The sequence below is a fragment of the Saccopteryx leptura genome, chromosome 1 (assembly GCF_036850995.1).
Source record: "Saccopteryx leptura isolate mSacLep1 chromosome 1, mSacLep1_pri_phased_curated, whole genome shotgun sequence".
NCBI lineage: Eukaryota > Metazoa > Chordata > Mammalia > Chiroptera > Emballonuridae > Saccopteryx > Saccopteryx leptura.
In genome coordinates, this window is record NC_089503.1 from 154,790,051 (window position 1) to 154,800,979 (window position 10,929).

Consider the following 10,929-nt stretch of genomic DNA (forward strand, 5'->3'; position numbering starts at 1 on the left):
AGAAAAAAAATAAGAACTATATGATTCCATACATAGGTGGGACATAAAAATGAGACTCAAGGACATGGACAAGAGTGTTGTAGTGCCTGACTAGGTGGTGGTGTAGTGGATAGAGCGTCAGACTGGGATGCAGAGGACCCAGGTTCGAGACCCTGAGGTTGCCAGCTTGAGCGTGGTCTCATCTGGCTTGAGCAAAGCTCACCAGCTTGGACCCAAGGTTGCTGGCTTGAGCAAAAAGTTATTCAATCTGCTGTAGCCCCATAGTCAAGGCACATATGAGAAAGCATCAATGAACAACTAAAGTGCCACAATGAAAAACTGATGATTGATGCTTCTCATCTCTCTGTGTTCCTGTCTGTCTGTCCCTATCTATTCCTCTTTCTGACTCTCGCTCTGTCTCTGTTAAAAAAAAAAAAAAAAAAAAAGGGTGTGGTGGTTACTAGGGGTGGGGATGGGAAGGAAAGTTGTGGGGCGAGAGAAGGGGCACAAAGAAAACCAGATAGAAGGTGATGGAAGACTACATGACTTTAGGTGATGGGTATGCAACATAATCAAATGTCAAAATAACCTGGAGATGTTTTCTCTGAACCTATGTACCCTGACTGATTAATGTCACCCCATTAAAATTAATAAAAAAAAATTAGTTCAGAATTTGAGATTTAGTAATTAGCAGGCCTGCCCTTAGCAACTTACACTTGATTACAGCATTCTATAAGAGGTTGGTTTTGACACAACAGTATTTTTAAGAATTTCCCCTCATCCCCTGTTGTATAACTTTGAACAGTAAAAGGCTTCCATATTGATCTCCAGAAACCAGGGCTGTTTGGACAACGTCCATTGGAGAGCATCCATATGGGAGTGGATGGAAGGTACCCATACCAGAAAGATCCATGGACTTCAGTAGAATTACTTCAACGCCACACCGCTGTCCACTGCAGGAAATAAAAAATTAATCCATTTTTACTGGGTTTTCCCAGCACAAGATTTTTATGGTACTTTCTTTTACATGCCTGAGGGCAAATACTACTGTATCTCCCAGATGACCTTGCTATACCTAGTCTAACAAGTTACCCACACCCACAAACACATACCTTATCTCTTTCTCCATAAATGGCAGCATACATTGCACAAGAGTCTGTGTCTCTAGGTTTAAATGTCTCATCTGTTCATATCAGTGTCTACCTTATCTGTGCTGATTAGTTTTATATTAATAAACTGTCATTGATAAACATTTATAGAGTTATAGTGAAGTTGTAATTATAATGGTTATGGTTTTGAAAGCTATACATCCAAAAATAGTCCAGCCATGTTTCAAATATGTGCCGTTAGGTTTCAAAGTAAATGACTTTAAAATAAATAAATTAATTCTATGTTTTGCTTTTTACAGCTCCTGAATATTACAGGTTAATTTCTGAGTATTTACACTTTTGTCCATCTTAAAAACAATATTTTATTTTCTAATATTTTCTAACTGTTTAGTTTCAATTGAGTTTAATGTATTCTTGAATTATCTCATAGTTACTAATTGTTCCAGTCACTTTTCTTTGTCTTTCCAAGTATAATGATTATCTGAAAATAGTGGTGATTTTTGGTTTCAATCTATCTATTTCTTATGTATTTTTCTTGACAGATTCTATTAAGTAGCACTTTAAAAAATATTAGATAATAATGGTGGTAGTATTTATCTTTGTCTTGTTTCTGACTTCAAAGGGAACTATTATACTTTTTAAAAGAAATTTTAATTGTTATTCATTAGAAACAAAAAAGCAATTGAACCTAGAACATATGCCACTCTTTTTTATAAGTTTATCTTACTTTTCTTTGATGAAATCTACTCACATTAGATTAATGCTTCCAATCCAGATAATAGGTTATTCTATTTTAATCTTCTTCAGACAGAGATTCTATTGTAGTGTTTTTTTTTTTCTGTTTAAAACTATAATTTGATAGAATTTCAACTTGTAATAACTAGAGAATTTGATGTCCAAATTAAAATAAAATTTATTTGGAATAATGAACCACTGTTGGGATCTTATATTGAATACTAACAGAAATCTCACTTGTCTTCTATAACACTAAAGGCTGTATCAAGATAACTGTAGGAAAAACAGCTGTGAATAGGCTTGCTTGCTTGTTTTTGGCTGCAAGCACTTTGCATAATTAGTGTGTGAACATGTAGCAGAAAATCACGTGTGTGTAGCCTATATAAGGCTATGGGTACTTTCCCTAGGCTTTGATCATCTCCTGCCCACCACCAGGAGGGGCGGTTTTCCTGATCGCTCACCTGCCGTTTGGAAAATCTAATAAATGGGAAGGCCCCTTTGGTTCCGCAGTTCCTCTGTGGTCTGCCCAAATCCAATGTGAACCTGCCAGGCCTTGACCACCGGCGTTACAATAACTCATGGATGTTTCTGTACATTGAGCAGTTATACTGACACAGGCTGCAATGACACTTGGTGTTGCCACAAATGAGCACGTTGGCAGGCTAGAAATCAGGTGCTGAAATGCACCTTGTTTCCTAGATATTGTATGGTTACCGTAACTGCAGATTTTTTATACATTTAAAAACTAAAAGGCACAATAGTCAATTATTGAATTTAAAATTCCAAGCCTGATGGAGAATGTCTTGCTTCCCTTTACAGAGTATATAAAATGAACAATCAAGTGTCCCTCTCGCCTGCAGTCAGTCCAGGTACACAGTGGCGCTGGCTCCTGCCCCTGCTGACTTTCTGACCATCCATCTCATTAGCAGGACGTACTCAGTGCAGAGGATGGCCGTGGTTTTCTTAGGCTCTGCAACCTCACAGGCACCTGAGAGGGCAGAGAAGCACATGATCTCTCTCTGACTCTTCAGTACCCACAGCCGCAGGCTGCAAAGTGGGAAGAAGAAATCCTGAAGTTATTCGATGCTGTAGTTATTATACTTTATTATTATCTCTGATTTTCAAGTATTTTTTTATCAAGGGAAGTATGAAATATTCATTTCAACTAGTACCTGAAATGATGATGATTTAAGCATTTGATTAAGCCACACTTTTAAATTTATATGTAAGGATTAGTTAAACAGTAGATTGAGCAGTCTTAACAAAATAAGGCTATCCGATGAATTAAGGACAAATTTTATTCATTAAAAATTATCAGAAGAGAGAAAAATGTTTTTTTACCTAAGTTCTGAACAAAGGAGCTACTATGTTTCATGTAAAACAGCGTTATTAAACTGTGACATGACATACCACACTCTCAAGTCATATTGTTCTCAGTGCTGAGATATTGTCCTCATTTTAAGACTTACAAAGAAAAGAAAATTCATCACTCAGTATGCAGTGACTCTGAATGACTTTTTAAAAACCAAACAGAATTCACTAACGTTGCCATATTTTCTCCCATTTTTTGTATCACCCACATAACTTATATTTATATTTTATATGTAATCACAAAAATAGAAATTAGGCCCTGGCCAGTTAGCTTGGTAGTTCAGCAGCGTCGTCTTAAAATGACCAAGGTGGTGGGTTTAATCCTTGGTCAGCGCACACATGAGAAGTAACGAATGTATGCACAACTGAGTGGAACAACAAATGAATGCATCCCTTCTGCCTTTCTCACTCTGTCTCTAAAAAAAACAAAAGAAATTAAGGCCTGGCCAGATAGCTTGGTTGGTTGGAGTGTTGTCCTGGAGCATGGAGGTTGCCAGTTCAATTCCCCAGTCAGGACACATGCAGGAGCAGCTGACATTCCTGCCTCTCTCTGCCTCTCTCAAATAATAAATAAATAAATATAAATAAATTTTAAAAGTAAATAAATTTAAAAATTAATAATCATAAATAAAAAGAGCTATTTGCATATGCATGAACACCATCTTTTTAATGGTGCTACTACAAACTTTAATTTACTGAAAGATAAAATATTAGTAGCCCCAAAACAAGAATTATGCGAACAATAGTAAAACACAATAAAACATACTGTGTGCTCTTTTGACATCTCGTTCTTTGTAACTGCTCGTCAGTAGTGACTATGAGGAAACAGCAGTTGGAAAGACCTTTAAGTAAGCAAATATTATATTTATATTTGGCACTGGAAGTGCAGTGATGCATACATACAGGTGATGTAAATAACCCTTGGAAACAATTACTGTGTTTAGATATTATTCTAGATCCCTGAACAGAGTAAAGGTTTTGAGTCAGCCACCTGGGCAAGGCACATAACACATTCAGATGTGTTTTCTCAGCTGTGAAATGAGTGTGTGTGTGTGTGTATCAGATAGAACAACGTTGCTAAATAATGCGTTCCCTTCCTAGTTCTAACCCCTCATACCTGTGGGGCTGATTATTAAACTGTCTCTCAGCTCTCGCTTTTTCCCACTGGACCTGTATTAGAGTCCGCTTGCTCCCATGCTCTCATTTGACCAATGCGCCCTCTACGGTCTCGATCTTCCCACCTAATCCTCAACTCTTCAATTCATATTCCCAGCTGCCTCCAACATCTCCACCAGAATGGACATTTGGACATTTCTTTAATTAGTCAACGCATTTTATTTGTATTCTTTTATTTTATTATTTTAAATTTATTTTTGCTTTGTATCTATTATCTACCATGTCACAGGAGTTAAATGGCAAACAGAATTTTAAAAGGTGTTACTTTCAGAAAATTTACAGTTATCTCAGCTTCATTATGTCCCCCAAACAAACTTATGTCTGAATTCTGCTTTCCATTCTGTAGTCCAGGGATCCCCAAACTTTTTACACAGGGGGCCAGTTCACTGTCCCTCAGACCATTGGAGGGCCAGACTATAAAAAAAAGCTATGAACAAATCCCTATGCTCACTGCACATATCTTATTTTAAAGTAAAAAAACAAAACGGGAACAAATACAATATTTAAAATAAAGAACAAGTAAATTTAAATCAACAAACTGACCGGTATTTCAATGGGAACTATGGGCCTGCTTTTGGCTAATGAGATGGTCAATGTGCTCCTCTCACTGACCACCAATGAAAGAGGTGCCCCTTCCGGAAGTGCAGCGGGGCGGATAAATGACCTCAGGGGACCGCATGCGGCCCGCAGGCTGTAGTTTGGGGACCCCTGCTGTAGTCCCATGATTTAGTTGGTGCCATGAAACCACACTTCAACTTACAGCACTACTGGATATGGGGGACCAGAAGGCCTCAGCGACTTCCTTTACATCTGCTCCCAAGTCTCGGGATTTCCGTCTGGGACATGATTCCCTACGCCACTGCCTTTGCCTTAGGGCACATGATAACTTTTATCCAAAAAGTCTGCATTATGCATCTCATTTGTAAATAGTATTCTACCTAAAGTCATTATAAATGTTCACATCCACACATGCATTATTTCACATTTAAAATGAACTGTTATTAATTGATATATTTCTTTTAGACCCATTTTTTTATTACTCATTTCATTTTATCCTGTGGACTGAAATTAAACAACAAAGGTCTTTTTAATCTAGATTGTAAAACCCCTTATCAGCAATATAATATAAACTGTAGCTAATATTACAAAGAAAATTTTTATAAATATAATTCCAATTAAGTCCCTTAGCACTTAACAGGAAAGCGAAGTTCTGATTATAGGAAGGAAGTAACTATCATATTAAACTGTAGTGTTCCTGTTGCAAGAATTATAATAATACTCTTAGTTGCAATGATAAAACTTAACTAGGAATCTTTAAAATTTGTGTTTCATATAAATCCACAATTAAAAGTGTTTACTTTTCAATATACTTTAAACAACATAATAAAATCTAAAAGGAATCAATCATATGTAAAATTCTAACCAATGTGAGATAATCCAGTAATTGTATTACCTGCTTCATAGAACTATAATAATGATAAAATAATAATTAATGAAACTATTACTATTTTGTTTGCTGGTTAACATAAATTATTTAAGATTCTGGAAGGGATGAGAAAAATAACAAAATGTGTGCCATTGATATAATGAGAAAACAAAAGTATATTTAGAAAATAAATTATTTGCCTGACCAGGTGGTGGCGCAGTGGATGGAGCATCAGACTGGGATGCAGAGGATCCAGGTTCGAGACCCCAAGGTCGCCAGCTTGAGTGCAGGCCTATCTGGTTTGAGCGAAAACTCACCGGCTTAGACCTGGGGTCGTTGGCTTGAGCAAGGGGTTGCTCAATCTGCTGAAGGCCCGCAGTCAAGGCACATGTGAGAAAGCAATCAATGAACAACTAAGGTGTTACAACAAAAAACTAGTGATTAATGCTTCTCATCTCTCTCCATTCCTGTCTATCCCTCTCTTTGACTCTCTCTCTGTCTCTGTAAAAAGAAAAAAAAAATTTTTAAAGAAAACAAATTATTTATATTTTGCATATAATACTAAATCTTCCAAAAAACAGGTTTACTGACATTCCCGATTTTATCTTATGACACTGGTTTACTGTACCTTATAATAAGAATCTTGCTATTTAGGAAGTTTTTTCTAGTGATTCTGAGAATATAGAATATTTGTCTGTATAAAATTTAATCACTGTCATTAAAAAGTTATACAATTATGGCAAATTTTAAAATATGATTATGCATGTCATCCAACTAAGTCCATTTATGTTTTTTATATATACATATTCATACATGCACATGTAAATGTACATGCATGTCATATGCTGATTGCCAAGAACTGTTTTAGTCATTTGGAGAACAAGGTTACACTGCTGACTGGAAATATAAAATCTAGTAGAAGTTGGATTAAATTAATTGTTACAATATAGTATGATAAGTTTAGAGAACTTTTTTTTTTTTACAGAGACAGAGAGTCAGAGAGAGGGATAGATAGGAACAGACAGGTATGAAGAGAGATGAGAAGCATCAATCATTAGTTTTTCGTTGCGACACCTTAGTTGTTCATTGATTGCTTTCTCATATGTGCCTTGACAGAGGGCCTTTAGCAGACCTAGTAACCCCTTGCTGGAGCCAGCAACCTTGGGTCCAAGCTGGTGAGTTTTTGCTCAAACCAGATGGGCCCGCGCTCAAGCTGCTGACCTCAGGGTCTCGAACCTGGGTCCTCCACATCCCAGTCTGATGCTTTATCCACTGCACCACTGCCTGGTCAGGCAAGAGAATATTAATACAATTTGAGAGAGTCATAAATAAAATATAAGTTTGAGTAGAAATTTATATTTGAGAAGGAAGATAAAAGAAAGAAGCCCTTCCTAGTAGAGAAAACAACATTTAAAAAGGTATAGTTTGGGCAATTCTTTTGGTATTAAGTAACAGTTAGTTTAGGATCATTAAGATCTTTGTTGTGAAAACAATGAGAAAAAGGCCGAGGAAGTAAGTTGAAGCTACATTGCGGGGGGGAAAAGATTTATTAGCTTCAGGTTTAACCTAGAGAGTGAAACTATGGCACGGCACACTCTTCTTTATGCTGAAATTACTGGGTTATGATTCTCAGAGTACATATTTAAGACTTTATAATAAATACGAGAACCATAAACACGTACAATGATGTTTCCGTTATTACCACCATCACCATCACCATCATCATCATCATCTACTTTGCTCATTGAATTGGGAGCTATAACGAAGCAGGAACTCTACTAAATACTGAAGATACTTAGGAGGTATTTTTTAATGAAGGCTGAGAAATAATTAGCATAAACATGTCCTATTGGAGTTTACTGTCTAAAGGTGAAGACAGGCATTGAAAACCCAGACAAAAATCTCTATAGCCATAATTGTGAAAACGGCAATGGTGGAAGTGTGTAAGACTCTAAAAATAAATGACATGGAGCTGTGACTCAGACTTGAGGTCCAGAAAGGACTCTGTGAGTAGTAAGTGACATGTAAGGTAAAATCTAAAATATCAAGAGGAGTTACAAAAACCAATAAGGAGAGGAAGGCAGGAAAGAGGAGAGGGTGTCCCAGGCAGTGACGAACAGGCCATGAGTGGAGAATCTTGGCACATTGGAGAAATGGAGAGAGAATAACAAAGAAAATATGTTACCCTCCTATTTTGGAGCTCACATTAGTAAAGTGACTGTGTGTGAGATAGTTCACTATTAGCTAGTGAACATGAAACAAAACAAATAAATACAAATATTAAAGTTGGGAGTGTGTTCATACTTCACACATCCTGTTGAAAAGAAACAAAACTAAGATCTATAGACTGATGTGGTTATTTCTGAGCTTACTATTTGTCTGAATTGCAAAACCTGAAGACAGGTACTTGACATTGTATTGAATGTTTCTCACAGTGGACTCCATGGACCATCTGAAAAATAATCAACAGAGAAGCTTATTAAAAATGCATATTCCTGGACTTCAATGTTTCTCATTCACACATACTAAATGAGAATTTCTTAGGCAAAACTCACACATTTGCATTTTAATAAACTTTCCTGGCTGTATTTACTCACACTGAATTTTGAGAATCACAAATGTAGTCACTGGGAGGCACCTTTAACTGTTACTGCCAAGATCAGTAAAGAAATAATGTAATCACTGGGAGGCACCTTTAACTGTTACTGCCAAGATCAGTAAAGAAATAATTTCTGCTTCCCTTGCCACCTGACGAAAGTTGGAACGAGCACTTTAGACGCTCCGTGACCTTTCCTTTGTCCCGTCTACTGGAAGAAGTGTATCTTATCTGATGGATGGCATGGGGTGAGTCTGACACCCGCAGGGTCAATTGACAGAGGCAGAACCAGTGTGTTAAAATGAAATAGGAATAAAAGCGGCTCTTTCGTTTTCCCTTCTATGTAGCTGTCAGCATCTCAAGCTGCACTGTTTTTTTTCCTCTTCCAATGTTCATGTAAGAAACCCATTGCTGCAGGACCTCTCCCCTCCATGGCATGATAGTCTCCAGTGAACGGGTATTTAAATTCATTTCAGGGAGAGAGGGAGGAGGCAATGTCACATCTAAATCCAGTTTTATCAGAAATCCTTGTGTTGTAGGTAGTAAAGCTGTTACTTTTATTTTATTTGCCCCCTTGCAACTTGGTCAGAGATCAGGATGTGGCAGGTAGAGGTGTTATTAGTACCCTAAAAACCTCCAACACAGAGTGCAGGTCAAGTACATCTCTATAGCTTTCAAGGGGTTTTATCTTTGAAAAAAGGAAGAAGGCATGGTGCTTTGTGAGGGTCTATGACTATACTTTATCAAATTGACTTATTAAGTTAATACAAGGAACGTTAGTTCCCCGATATTAACCCACAGCACAGCTGGAGTATGGAGGGCCTCTCATACCCATGTTTTGTGTTGTATCTCCTCTTAACAATATTGAAAATGCAAGTGAGGAAGTCATCAGTGAAATGATTCAAACAACTTCCCGTAACTGAACGCCATAGGTTCCCAGACTGAAGGGCCGAGAGAGGGGCTAGGTCAAAACAGCTTGGCTGATGGCCCATGACTTAAACACTTTAAATCACTGAGGTAATAACTGGATTCTGCCATTTTCCAGAAGGGTGAGGGAAAAGAGATCAGCTTACATAAAGAATGAAGAATCAGGATGTTTTTCGACTTCTCAACAGGAATGCTGGCAGCTAGAAGTTAACGGGGTAACACCTCCATAATACTGAAGGAAGATGACTTTGCAACCTAAAGTTCAGCCGGTAGCCAAACTATCAATCAGGTATGGGCACAGAAGGTAACGGTCTGAAGACATTTGCCCCCATAAACCTTTTCTTGTGAAGCTACTGCAGAATGCTTTCCCCAAAATCAATAAACAGGGTACCTCCTTAAGGAGCAAGAATCTAGGCCCAGAGAACAGGGGCACTTATGCTGTTGTAAACAGGATAATGAAGGGAAATCACAGCATTATAACAGCGGGCGCACAACACAATCAACAGTTCAAATGCTATGGAGGTGTTTACCTGAAACCTAAGTACTTTTAATGTCACCCTATTAAATTTAATTTCTAAATTACAACAGTGGGCCAGATGTGTAGGGTAATTAGTGTATAAAAGGTCTCCAGCAAGGATCGCTTCAAGAAAAAGAAAATTAAGCTAGTAAGTCACCTTGCATGACTGACTTTGTGGAAAATAGTACTAAAAGGTCTTGTTTAGTGTGAGAAATATTCACAACGGTTACCGGGAAATTAAGCAAAGAGAAAACAAAACAATTGTTAAATTCTAAAAAAAGTAACATAGGACCACATAATTATAATACATTACAAACCTCATCAGTGAATAACATTTTCTTGAGTGCATATTGTAACACTGAATATAAATATATGAAATTTTCAAGTTAAGAGAGAAGAATTAGATGGGATGGTAGGGTAAGTGGGCTAAATTTCATTTACTATAATGCAAAAATAGTAATAGCTAATTGATAAATTTAAGATAATAGCATATTAAGTATTTAAAAGTGCTTTGAGGGGCAGTAGAGTTTGCCATCTTAAAATTAGCCTTCTCTGAGATATTGATTTTTTTAAGTAGGTTATTCTTCAGGAATAAAGGACCCAAGACAAGACTTTGACCTTCCCCTTACCTGCCTAAAGGAATTGAACTCGAGAAACCTGTTCTGGACAGGAGCTATCATCACAGATAACTACACTTTAATATAAATTCAGTGTGGCAGACAGGGATGAACCAAGCAATGTCTATTAGACTCTCCTCTGTGTCCCTTTGTTTCCGGATGGCTTAGCAAGGGTTTGTTTATCAAATGTTTTCTTCTTTTTATCTACCTGTAATTTAAATTGCTGACCCTTCCTTTAAATTCCAAACCACTATCCCTCTTTCTCCTTAGTTCAAAATGGCAAATAGCCTCAACTGCCCAGTCTTCTCTCTGGTCCCATATTCCAGTAGAACCCTTGTGTGTAGAGACTAATATATTTGGTCCTATTAATCTGTCTCATGTCAGTTTTAATTATTAGAACAGCCAGAAGAACTTAGAAGGAGCACAGAACCAAACAAGCTGAAAGTGGTTGCTCTGAGGGTGGATGGAGAATGAAG